Below are 13022 nucleotides of genomic sequence, written 5' to 3'. Positions count from 1 at the left end.
TGGCTTCTCCACTTCCAATCCAGCTCTCTGCTACGGCCTGGGAAAGCAGTGGAAGATGGCTCAAGTCCTTGGGCCCTTGCACCTGTGTGGGAGACCGGAAGAAGCTCCTGGCTCCTGGCTTCTGGTTGGCCCAGTTCTGGCTGTTGCAGCCATTTGGGGAGTGAACCAGGGGATGGAAGGCCTTTCTCTCTCCCCCTCCCACTCTGTAACTCTACCTCTCAAATAAATACATAAAATTTAAACAACAACAACAACAAAAACCGATGCACTAGTTCCAAACATTTTTGGCACCAAAACGAATGATTTTTTAATAATTTTTCAGTAAACCTTGGGAAGTATCCTCATTTCCTTAGGTGATCTTGTACAAGTAGTTTCCTTTGCAAAAATCAGTTTAGTGATCTACACAGAAGTCTAATTAATTCAGTGTTGTTGGAAGGACTGAAGGGTTCAGCACCTAGCACAACTCATAGCTGGAAGCAAGCATTTGCTGGTTTGGAGTTTCACATCTACGGCTTGTGAGTCTCTTCTAGAAGGACTTCAAGGCCTCTGTCTTGTTTTGGTGACTCTAAGGAGGAGATAAAGGCTGCTAAGTCAAAGGTCAGAAGAAATCACATTTTCTCTTATTTTTTCTATCATTTAGCAAGTGCGTTTTGAGTGCCCACTGCTCACCAGCCATGCTGTGGATGTCTTGGATGAAATGGTCCAAGTCTTGGTGCCTGTGCTCAAGGGATTTCCACTCGGAAGAAGGAAACAGGCGCAGCTAAATAGAGGAAATGAACGGACGAATTGCAAATGTGCATCACTGTAAAGGAAATACTGCAATGGAAGACGGAGGAATTTGCATGAGGCGGGGCAGGCCTGGAGGGCTGTATTTAACCAGGAAAGCAACAGCTAAGAGGGCAGCAGCAAGTGTCCCTGCAGCAGTCGCCAGTGGATGTGAAAGAGCCTGGGCTGTCTTGGAGGGAAGCAAATGCATCGGGATTGACATCAAGGGCGGAGTCGAGACATTTGACAGTGCCTAGGGCATGGCGAAGAGCTTGGATTTTGTTTTTAGTGCAATGGAAAGACGTGGAAGGGCTTTAAAGGGAAGCTAGCGTGAACTGGGTGACACAATCCCGGTAAGGGCTGCATCTGGAGGAGGACACCACAGACAGGTGGCGTCATTTACTCCGGAGAGGGAGTGGCTGCAGAGGTGGCAATGGCAGCGGCAGTGGGAGTGGAGACACAGGTTGCCAGGAACCACGAAAACGGTGCTCCGACATCAGAGCTCCCTGCCTGTCCATTTACAGAAGCACCTGCCTAGCATTTGCTCAGCACCAAGTTCTATAGCCAGAGAGATTCTTTTTTTTTTATTTTTTTATTTTTTGACAGGCAGAGTGAGAGAGAGAGAGACAGAGAGAAAGGGAGAGAGAGAGACAGAGAGAAAGGTCTTCCTTTGCCGTTGGTTCACCCTCCAATGCCCGCCGCGGCCGGCGCGCTGCGGCCGGCGCACCGCGCTGATCCGATGGCAGGAGCCAGGAGCCAGGTGCTTTTCCTGGTCTCCCATGGGGTGCAGGGCCCAAGCACCTGGGCCATCCTCCACTGCACTCCCTGGCCACAGCAGAGAGCTGGCCTGGAAGAGGGGCAACCGGGACAGAATCCGGCGCCCCGACCGGGACTAGAACCCGGTGTGCCGGCGCCGCTAGGCGGAGGATTAGCCTAGTGAGCCACGGCGCCGGCCAATAGCCAGAGAGATTCTTAACAATTTCTCTAGAGCTAGGAGGTCTGGCATTACTGAATATCTGCAATTCTGTAGCAGTTGTTCCTTTGGGATAAATATCAAAGTACCCTTATGATGCTGACGGCAATAAAATCAGGCATGAAACCGGCTCCCAGAGATATCTCGGGACTACTTCAGCGGAGGGCATCTAACCTGCTAGAAAAGCAGCTGGGACCCGGAACAGTCCATCTGTAAATTATTCCTCAGTGTGGCCCTTTGCAAGGCGGGGGTGGGGGCTGGAGAGCTGCCAGGGGGTTGTGGGCACCTGCGGAGGGCACATTCCCATGGGGAAGTGTGCAGAGTGGGAGCCTGCTGGCCTCTCTCTGCAAGCTCTGGACCCAGGCTTTCCCTGCAAAAGGCTCTTGGAGAAAGGCCATTTTCTGACCATGCTGTAACTCTTGGTTCCCAACTAGAAGAGGGGCTTAGAGCAATTTTTTTAAGTTTTTATTTATATCTTTGAAAGACTGTGAGATGTTATTTTTGCAGTCCACAACAGATGAAGACAGAGCCCTTATTTTTCCCCCAGGTGGCAAGTATTTGCTTGAAGAACACACACATACTCTAAGGACCAGAGAAGTCTCATGAAATGAAGGGAGTGCGTCAAGGGAAGGAGCTGAGTCCTCCGCCTTTTTGTTAGCTGGGCAAGGAGAGTGGTTGACCCCAGCTGGTGCCTGCCATTCTCTGTCCTGATGAGCTGAGTAGCTACTCCAAGGCTGGACAAGGCCGGGGGTAGGCATACAGATGCCTCATTCACCACGCTCCCAGCCTGCTTTGCCTGCCCTGTCTTTCTAGTCTGGTCTCATCTGTGGCCTCAAATTTTTCCATTTAGATTTTCAGTCCACAGATTCTCCCAGCTCAGCTCTTCTGAGATGGGGATGGTGAGGATAAAGAAGAAAAATACCTGCCTGAGCTTTGCAAACATTTTTAGCAAAGGCACACACAGGGTGAGTATAGTCTGAGGGCTGCAGCTTTGGCCCTCTTTCAATCCGAGGCTCCGCGCCAAGTGCATGGTGCTTGGCTTGCGATTAGAATGGCCTCGTCTTATTAGAAATCTCCCAGGCTTACAGAGCCAAAGCTGGGACGCTGAGTGTATACATTAACAGAACTTATTCCACAGGCTCGTAATAAATCTTTATAACCACATATGGCTGGGTTATAAATATCAACTGGGAAGAGCTATAAATGCCCAGCACCCTGAAAAGTGTCTGCCCAGCTTGGAAGCACACTTGACTTGATTAATTTGCTTATTTTATCGAACTGCAACGTTTCACATGGTAAGGCTCATTCAGCACTGATGGAAAGTGAAGGAGCGAATAAAACACCCAGATCACTACAAGAAAAACCATGCAACAATTAGCCGCCGAGTTCATTCATGTCGGAGCTGCCATTCTTCAGACGAAAACCGAAAGGAAACCCAGGAAATTCCCCGGGAGTTATGCCTTCATGCCAGACGGGGGTGGAGAGTTCCTTTCTTAATTGTGGTAGTTTGGGTGCCCCTGTCTTAAAGCAAAAGAGAAGTTGAAGTTTGGGGTCTTCATTTACTTGAGTGTGTAGGAAACCTAATAAAGATAAAACAAAGATTGGATGATTCCCACCACATCTCTTTGGACACCTGAGCCATGACACCCAGCCCAGGCTACCCGTCTGTTTCTCTGAGATCTGCGTTCCTGGGCAGTGGAGCCTGGTGCCTGGGACACTCAGGGACCCCATTCAGATATCCCCCTGGGGAGTCACCTCTTCCACCCCTTTTGCCCTGTGCCCCCGTGCACCTGCGTGTTGTGTCTATCCACAGTGGGGAAAGTGGACAATTGAGCCCTAGAGTTCCACGCAATCCCAAAGACCCATTTCAATGCTCAAGTGTTGCCAGGAATGAACTGTTAAGGCTCCAATTGTAGAGTTCCTTGTCACTTCTTCGTGAAGACTGGGACGATTATCTGCTCTGTGAAACTTAGCTGCTGTCCCCTTCCGCAGCACTTCAAAGCACCAAGCTAAAAGCGTCACCTGCACAAAAACAGATTTTGTCAAGAATCTTACTGAGACCGAGACCGAGGAGAAGAAAACAAAGGAAACTCAAATCCCAAGAGATTTAAATTTTTATACACTTATTTGTTATTCAAAACTCCGAGGGAACTTTCACTTTCTATTAGTTTTTTTTCTGATGGACGATCCGTGTGGGGACATCTCTTGCATGTTCGCTTTTATAAGATTATTAAATGGTTCTGAAGAATTTCCCTTTAACTTCTTAGCATTCACTCCCGGGCTTTGTTTTGCTAGGGCATATTGACAGCTCCATCAACAGCAGAACCTGCAGCTTGGGAAAAGGCAGAATTTAAAATATGACTTTGACAGCCTAAACCACGGCACTTCTTGGTTGCAAATGTTACATTCACCTTAGACCAAACCCCTATGGAAAATATCCCATATCTTCTTTTTTCTTTCCTCTTTACATTAAAATTCATTTATTAACAAGATAAAATAAGACACATTTAAAAATGGACTTTTCTTTAGTCTCCATGAATCTCCCAAAGTTACATTTCCTGTAGAGTGAATAATCACTCAAAAATCATAAGAAAGAAACATAAATATATATTCAGGCTTAACATAATCAGGGAGCAGCACAAATATTTACATTATAAAAATTAGAAGTCAATGATTTTTCCAAACTACAAATTCCTGGGGACATTCTAAAGGAACAAGAAAACCATTGCTTTTTTGGTCTCTCTCAGCAAGTGAAAAAATTATTTTCTTTGTCATTTGGAGGGGGGGAGGGTATTACAGTATTTTTAAACTATTTTTTCCCCGAAGATTTAAAAGCTAACAAATACGTACTATGAAGTATGTGTAGTGATTTCGGGGAGAAGTCCGTTTGCCAGGGCTGAGCGTGTGCTGGGACACTTCTTACTGCTTTCACAGAGCAAGGGGCTCACTGCTAAGACAGAAGAAACCTGTGGAAGAGGGCTGTGCCCTAGCAGCATCATTCGGATTTAAATCAAGCCAATTATCCCAATACTTTCCGGTTAGTCTCTTTGCGACCACTGGGGCGGCCTTGTTGCCATGTATCACCGGGAAATCCGACCCCTTGGTTATTTTATTTTTTTCTTTTTCTGAGAACAGCTTCTATTTCAGGAAACAAGAGAGAGCATGAGTGAAAGCGAAATGCAACACTGGTGCCGTGTTCTACCCCTAACGTTAGCTCACAAACAGGGATACGAGCCACACATTTGACAAGCTGGATGCCAAGGCTTCCAGGCGGTCTTATGCTCTGACCAGGCAGATAAAAAGTATCATAAGATGAAAAATATTCTAGGGTAGAATCGCTAAAGGCATCCTCATGGTCTTTGAACCGGCTGCCCTGATGGTCATATGTGATATGGCTCATCTTATTGATTTAAAGGGCCCTCAGCAGAGCACCGATTAAGCACTATGCGTTCTGGAGCTTTTCCGGGCAAAATTGGAGACTGCAACTATTATGCACTATAATGATGCATATGATAAACTGTATACATACTGTATTCTTATATATTCACTCTCAGAAGGTCCACACTGGCTACTTAATCCTTAAATCATATCATTACATTTAGAATGATCTAGTTACCGTTTCGATGGGTAGAATTGCCTCTAAATTAAACTCCTTTAATAGACGACATCACATTTCAGATCGCCCTCCTTCCCTTTTGTTCTGCCAGATTTAAAAGAGAAATAATAATATCTCGAAGCCTCACACCATCGGGCTGCATTCAGAGTGCTGAACGAGGCTCATGCAGGATGGCAGCCTGTGCCTTTTAAAAATCAGACACTCGTGGAGAAGAGTGAGCAGTTCCCCGCAGTTCACAGATCTCTGTTCACACCTCAAGACCAGAGAGCTAATTCAGTGAGAGAACCGTTCCCCAACGTGGAATGTCCTGGAAGGTGCTAGTTTCAGAGCCGTAGTAACGGAGGAATTTTTGCAAGGCATCAGGCAACATTCTCTTTGTGACAGACAGGACAGACTTAAACACAAGCCTTTGCTAGCAGGCGTCTCCTCCCCGCCTCTTGGAACTGGTGGCTTTTCCCTTATAAATCTCTACCACAGTTAGGTCAGCTCATACACGATATCCCAAGATTTCCTTCAAAGCCATGGTCTAGGCAAATCTTTAATTTCCACCTGGGCTTCACCTGAACAACTGTATCAAGACCTTCTAGGGGCAATGTAGGCTAAATCAGCATCCCACCTCAAGGCACCCCCTCAAAGGAGCAGCCCTCTTGCTAAAGAATGCACCTGCTGAGCAGTGGGGCAGCTCTGTGTAGTAAAGAGGACCCTGGAGGAACCAGATGCTGTAGCAAGGAAGCAGGCACTCCCTTGAGCACTTTGTTGCAACCCCTGAATCCTGAGACATAAAACAGAAGTGCACAATATTGGGTCAGCAGGACGGGGGACAGGCACAGAAATCTCTCCTGGCCGATTGATGGAGGGCAAAGCTTCCCTCATGTCTTCTATTCAGTTTCCAAATTAACCGTGGGGTCAGGGGAGACAGTTCTGTGAGTTCAGAAAATGGGACTGTTTTATAGACAGTGTGATATCAGCCTTTCCCGCTCAGGGTGAGTCAATCACCACCACCCCCTCCACTCCGGCCCCCCAATCAACCAATGTTTAGATGAAGTTCTATTCCTCCCTGAGTAAGCACTTGCTCCTCTCTCAGGGCCAGCCTGGCTATAGAGAGACTCCCCAAGGCAGCGCTGGTGCAAACAACATGTGCTAAAAATAAGCTGTCTTTTCAGCTTATTTTGTTTGCTGGAGCCGGTTCAGTCTGCATCCAGAACCTTCCGTGCAGGAAGTCGGGAAGAGGGGGGTGGCGAAGCCAGTGTTGAGTTAGATCAACAGAGGAAAAGAGGAGAAATGGATACATATGTTACAGGAGTGAGAAGGAGCCAGCGGTAGAGTGTCCCTTGGGTGTCCCTGGAGCCCCCAACAGGGGCCAGGTAGAGAGGAGACCTTTGATAAATATGTAGGGAATTGAAATGAATTAATCAAAGACAGGCAAATGTATATGTTGATTTATTAATTCATCTAGCTTCCGTGTACAAATAAAAAGTAGGTCCTCCTGTGTATCTAGCATAGGGGAATCTAAAAGAGCATGGAAATGAAAGCATAGTCCTTGTCCCCAAAGGAAATCCCTAGGGTGTGTGTGTGGGCAGCTGTCCAATGGCACCCCAAGTAGACTTCCTGCAGGAGTGAGGAGACCAGAGCCACGGGGTCTCCTAGAGACGGTTGGGGGACTCGGACTTACCGGAGCTCAGCACAGGGGTGACCAAGCAGGAAACCAGTGCATGTATTTAGGAGATGGAGTCCCTGAATGCTGCCTCTTAGCCCCAGGCCACCATCCGCTGGGCACCCCCTGCAGAGCTTCCAAATGGTTGTGTGAGCAGGATCTGGTTGGCCACCCGTGGGGCCTGCACTGGGGGTATGTTAAGCTCTGGGGTGTGGGAGAGATGGCTATTTTCATCTATGTCAAGTGAACAGCTGTTTGTTCCCCTGTCCCCTTTATTTTTCCTGCATTTTCCATGAGAAACAAGAAGGCTTATCCTTCCTATCCTTTTTTGTGGGTATATTGCAAAGGGTTATGAAAGGGAAACTCTTTCCTGCATTGGGGGAAGCAGTCTGCCTAGTTAATCTGCTGTCCAATCCTTAATCTCCCTGGATCAGAATTCTGGGCCTCTCTTCCTTAATGGCTGGGGTGCTAAATGGCTCTTCTCTCAACTCTTCCAGTTACTTATAAAAGAAGACACAGGTGCACCTCAGTGGGTCTCAACACTACAAATTGCTAGCTTGGACCAGGCTTGCAAAGCCCACTAGAAGAGAAAACATTTGTTTTGTCTACGATTGGGAAATCCCCAAATGAACAGCCCCTTCCTGATGGTGGTCACCAAGCAGTGAACCGATGTTGGAAAGCTCAGCCAGAATCTCATGGTGCCGGTGAACCCTATCTGGTGAGCTCGGGAGAGACTAGCTGCCAATAACACAGAAGGGAACTGATTTGTTCAATGGTAGCTTAGGTTTGGGAATATCCTGTGTGTGCTGCTTAGTGTGTGGGCACAGCTCACCAGGGTCTGGGGACAGGAGGTAGCTTACCTTATGGAACACACAGGTGCTGTCTGCCCTCAAAACCTACCCGGGGCCAGAGTGGGGTGTGCAGAGGGCTCAGCACGCAGGCTGTGACCCGCATGCCTCCTGCAAGTTGGAAGCTCCCGCATGTGGTGCTGAAAGATCCTGTCCTAAACCATGTCAACTCCACACCTACTTTCCTTCCAGCTTTGGGGCACAAGGCCATGACCACCTACTGGCTCTGAGGTTTGTCAGCCACACAGCAGGATAAAAAAAGGGCACGTAAGACATGAATTAGCGTAGCGTGAAAAGCAAAGTTGGTAAAAAACAGCACGGGGTATGAGACGGTACCAAAAATGTGTTCAGAAAGCAAACAGATTTGTGATACGTTGCGAGGCAAGTGCTAGGAGGCCGAAATGCATGCATGCCTTTTACCCAGCAGCTCCCACAATGTTCACTGCCCTTGGCTGTTTGCAAATTTCCCCAAGTCCCACTCATTTCCCCCTGACAGTCTACAGCCCAGAGCAGCAGCTACAGCTAACACACACTGCCTTCGACGCAAACATCAACAGAAAAAGGGTTCAACCCAGGGCTTCCAATCACATGCAGGGTCAAAGCCCTTGTTACCGTCAAATCGCGATGCTGCCAGCACCACTCGCCTAAGCCCTGCACAGAGAAGGAGACGAAAATGCATGACATTCTCCATCTGGAAGCTTTTCTTCAGCTCAGAGTTTACAAGCTGCAGCCCCAAACAAACACTCTTTGGAGACTTGGCTGCTGAACCAGAGAACATAAAGGGAGGGTCGTGCCGGCCAGCAGGGACCTGTCTCTGCTGTCGTCACCCGGCCCCCTCGTCGTTAACCCTGCGCTGCAAACTACAGCCTGGGCTCCCCTTTCTCCTAATTCATGCTACACCTCCCTACACCTGGAAATTTAAATGAGACCCTCACAAAGGGAAGCGGAGTGGCTTCTGTGTAATTTAAACCAGAGATACAAAAGTCCGTGAAATGGCTTGTCCACACGTGCTAAGACAAAGCAAAGATCTGCTTGCAGGCAGGCAGGAAGTGGAATGATTATGAGATTTCTATGTACATTAGCACAATGTTTATTTTCTTCCCAATTAGAAAAATGAGAGAAGACATGTGAGAACTTCAAAAAGTATAAAAATTAGTACAAAAACAAAAAACAACAGAAGCTCTCGCTATTACTTCCTGTCAGATACGCTGATCCCGTTTGATAGATTCACTTCTATGTATAGATATCCACTGGATATGCGATTTTGAATTGAGTTTTTTTCAGTTTTGAATATTTCATTTTTCCTGCTCACAAATGGATTTGATTCTCATTGCACACGAGTAAGGCATTGCAAAAATCGAAAGCATAAAATCAGTACGGTTTAGAATCCACCCCCCTCCTAACCTTATCCATGAAGGGTTAGTACGTATTCTGACAACTATTTTTCACTCTTCTAGACCTACAAATAGTGTTAAGATTTTGTCTTGAGAGCTTCACGTTACTTGGAAATGCTGTGTCAGAGGCAACACGATGAATCGGATGCCTAAGAATTAATTCAGCCCTTCCTTCCCCGAGTTGGCTCCTGAAAGTTGATAATGTTACCTTTTCCCCTATTGTATAAAGCCTATTTGGGGGTTTTCTGTTTATCTTTGGCCTCACCATTGACGATTTTCTTTGGAATAAAGTCTTTGAAAAAAGAACGAGGGAATCGGGATAAGAACTTTGGATCAGTTTGGTGGATATCACGAGCTCTCTCACAAACTGCAAAACCCCTTCCACGGAGCATGTTTATATATATATATATATATATATATATATATATATATATATTTCATGTAAATTCTAACAAATGTCTGAGCTTTGAATCTGGCTTAGATGTTGTTGACATTTTGGTTCGATAAATCTCCCTGCCACTTTGCTCCGGTGATTTCTTAGATATTTAGAAAGCTATTCACCAACGTGAGAGCAGTCTGTCTTTAGGTCTCTGGGTTTTAATTTTAACTCGGGCTTTAACTTTTTTCCATGTGGCTCCACGGTCCAGGTGGAATTTGTGTTAGTACATCACACCGTGTGAGCAGGTTTTATCTTATTCATCCTTGAGGAACATGCTGCTCCAGGGGCAGCAGCCCCCTTGACACACTCACTTCTGGTCTGGGAATCCCTGCTGTACCTTTTGTGATTCGTAGCACAGGGGTAAGCAGGTGGGCACCAGAATTTGAGAGCGCAATGCTGAAGCCCACCCTCATGCTGTGTGCCACAATACTACAGTAGGAAAACTCTCTGGCTTCTGTTCAAAGGGAGCAGATACAGTCCCCTCTGCACACGAGTGCCCGAAGAAGGAAAAAAGGCAAAAGGCTCTGAGACAGAGGAGAGTGCCCAGGGGCACAGATCACTTACAAACCAGTGCTACTGCTGCTGACAAGTCTGCTGTACCTCCCATCTGTTAGGAAGAATTCACCCACTGTTTTGTATTTTATTATTTTTTTGTTTTTGTTTTTGTCTTTAAGCCCTGATTTTATTTGCCTGGCACCTTTCCAGAAAGTTTTCTTTGGCACTTTAAAAAAAATTCATCAAGCTCTTAATTGAAGATATTAAATCATCGAATTTGTTTGGGAAACACAGACATTGTTCCATATTTTGTTGCCCTCTGTACCATATGATATGTTTTTCTAATTATTAAGATTTTATGCTGTTCAGGTCAATTTTGTTTCTGTGCATGTCTTTTTAAAGTTGTTACTTTTTAAATCTGGATTTTTATTTTGTTTTTCTGTTTGCTCATGGGATTCGTATATTTCTCATTATCTTTTCACTTACTCAGATAGCCAGTTCATCTTGATATATTTGTTTTGTATTTAAAAGCGACAATAACCAACTTGGATTGTTCTCCAATTTTAAGTGATTTCTCAGGTTTTCTGAAAATTCAATTATGCCATCTGCAAATGATAAGAACCATAGCTCCCCTTCGGGAATGAGCTGTGATGTCCGCGAAGGCCCTGGCAGCAGAGGGTTAGAAGCCGTGCTGGGTAGTGGGTATACAAGCAGCCCTCCCTCCACATTCCAACTCTGCCCCTGTCCCCGCGGTGAGTGATCTTGCATCTGTTCCCCTTTCTGCCTCAGTTTCTTCATCTGTTTAAGGCAAATAATCACAGCACTCACGGCTAGGTCGCTGACTGCTCTTTCCCGCGATTTATGTTGGCGTCGGTCTGCACCGTCTCTCCTTCCTCCCCACTGCTACCCAGCTGACGGTTTTCTTCCACCTCACTCCTTCCCTGTCTTTTCCAGGGCCGCTGCCTCATCTGGCCCCTATTCCCAGGGCCGATTTGCACCGTCTCTCGGAAATTGCTCGCTTTTTCTCTGTTCTTGCTGAGCTGGCGCTTGCCTGTCCACATGATGGAGCCAGGAGCCCCTTCCTGAAGACTCAGTTCAAAAGTTCGGGGTTCAAGGAGAGAATTAAAATCCCTATGTAGCTTGAAAAAATCAGAACTATGACATTTTTGCAAAGATGGTCAATAAAAGAAATTCTAGAAAAATATGTTCTGTCTTTGAAAATGGTGATCTGAGGGATGAATGCGTCTGTGGTCTCTGGACTCTTTAATTCAACAGTGCCTCAGATAAAAACATAAGAAGGAGCAGGCATTTCGCTTAATAGTTAGGATGCCCATGTCCCATGGTGGAGTACCTGGGTTCAATTCCTGGCTTTGGCTCCAGACTCCAACTTTCTACTGCTGGAGACCCTGGGAAGCAGCAGTCTTGGCCCAACTATCTGGGTCCTGGGCCCCCAAGTGGGACACTCAGCTTAGAATTTCCAGCTCCCAGCTGTGGCCTGGCCTAGCCCCAGGCATTGCAGACAATTCGGGAGTGAACCAGTATTTGGAAGCTCTGTCTGTCTGCTTCTGAAATTAAGTTAATTTTTTTAAAAAAAACAAACATCATTGTAAAAAGGATTTCAGAAAGAGATGACAGGAGATTGGATGAAGCTGAGAGACGGAGGTGGTCACAGGTTCTATGCTGAGCCTAAAGGTGCCTTCTTAAATGGGAAGACTCAGAAATTGCAGGAATCCTTGGGGTCCCTTTGAAGTAGGCAGGTATATAGGTTAAAATTGATTAGGTTTGTGAGCTGGAAGACCATGCCTTCGCCACGCCCCTGTGTGACCTCATCCCCCTTCCTGGCCACACCTGGGTGCCCACCAGCCCATCAGGTTAATTAACCACGCCCCTTTGGAAGTGGGTTAAAAGCCAGGACACGGTGTGTCCGGCCCCCTTCTCTTCTCTGGCCTCTTGCCAGGAGGGGTCTTGCTGTAGCCCTGCGCCTCCAGGGTGCATGGCCTTTGGGCCATGTGCTCAGGCTTCCTGGCTAGATGCTCCTCCATCCACATGGCTGGTTCCTGGTGCTTGGTATGAACCCCTATTCACCTCTCTCTCTTACTAAAACCCTCACTTTCCTATGCACCTTTCTCACTAAATAAAAGCTTAAAACGTACCATGCTGCCTCTTTTATCTGTGCTGGTATTTAGAATTCTTCTCTAAATATTAGGCAAGAACCTCTTGGGCTTATTAATATTGGGGATTTAGTAATAAGCCCACAGTGAAATCGTATGGCACCCCAAATTCCGGTAGCATATGTAGCACCCCAGATAGCACTTCTGGGGAACTTTAAAGGGCCACATTTTTGTGTAGATTTTAGGGGGTCATGTCCGATTTCACCTTGACTTAATGTGTGGGTTGGGTGCCAGTGAGGAGGCTGGGGATGGAGAGGACCTGGAAGGGGAGATCCGGAGGGTCAAGCCAAGTATTGTAGTTGCAGTCTGGGCAGTAGGCAAGGAGAAAGCCAGCAGGCTGTGTGAGCCTCCTGGCTGTGTGAGGCCAGGCAAGCTATCTACTTGTGTGTGGCTCCTATCTCATGTTTGCAGGATGCAGTGGCGGGGGTGGGGTGGGGTGGGGTTGATGGGACACGCAGGGTTGTTACAAGAATTCAATGAGGTAATGTGTACAAATTACCATGTCAATGCTTTTCAACGCATCCAGGGATGCTGGACCCTGCAGGGCACGGGATCGACACTCTAGGGGCCCAGAGGAGCCCCTAGGGTCCTCCGTTATGCCCACGCCAGGCCAGCAGCATCTCCAAAACCAACAACAAGGAGTCTGTTGCCAGGAACTCCACCATTT

General features: G+C 46.9%; 1 long non-coding RNA gene across 2 annotated transcripts in view; it reads right to left on the bottom strand.

Moving 5' to 3' along the window:
• Positions 1-3497: 3497 nt before the first annotated feature.
• Positions 3498-13022, bottom strand: part of LOC103348245 (uncharacterized) — a 30134-nt gene continuing 20609 nt past the window's right edge. The window contains exons 2-4 of one of the 2 annotated variants that reach the window (XR_007919396.2): positions 5355-5438; positions 4589-4876; positions 3498-4070 (exon numbers count right to left, since the gene is read on the bottom strand). This is a non-coding gene — a long non-coding RNA (uncharacterized lncRNA). The remainder of the gene's footprint in view (positions 4071-4588; positions 4877-5354; positions 5439-13022) is intronic. The other variant, XR_007919397.2, reaches the window with a different exon arrangement.

The sequence above is a fragment of the Oryctolagus cuniculus genome, chromosome 11 (assembly GCF_964237555.1).
Source record: "Oryctolagus cuniculus chromosome 11, mOryCun1.1, whole genome shotgun sequence".
Classification (NCBI taxonomy): domain Eukaryota; kingdom Metazoa; phylum Chordata; class Mammalia; order Lagomorpha; family Leporidae; genus Oryctolagus; species Oryctolagus cuniculus.
Note: the sequence above shows the minus strand (reverse complement) of the source record. Positions and strands in the feature narration are given on the sequence as shown.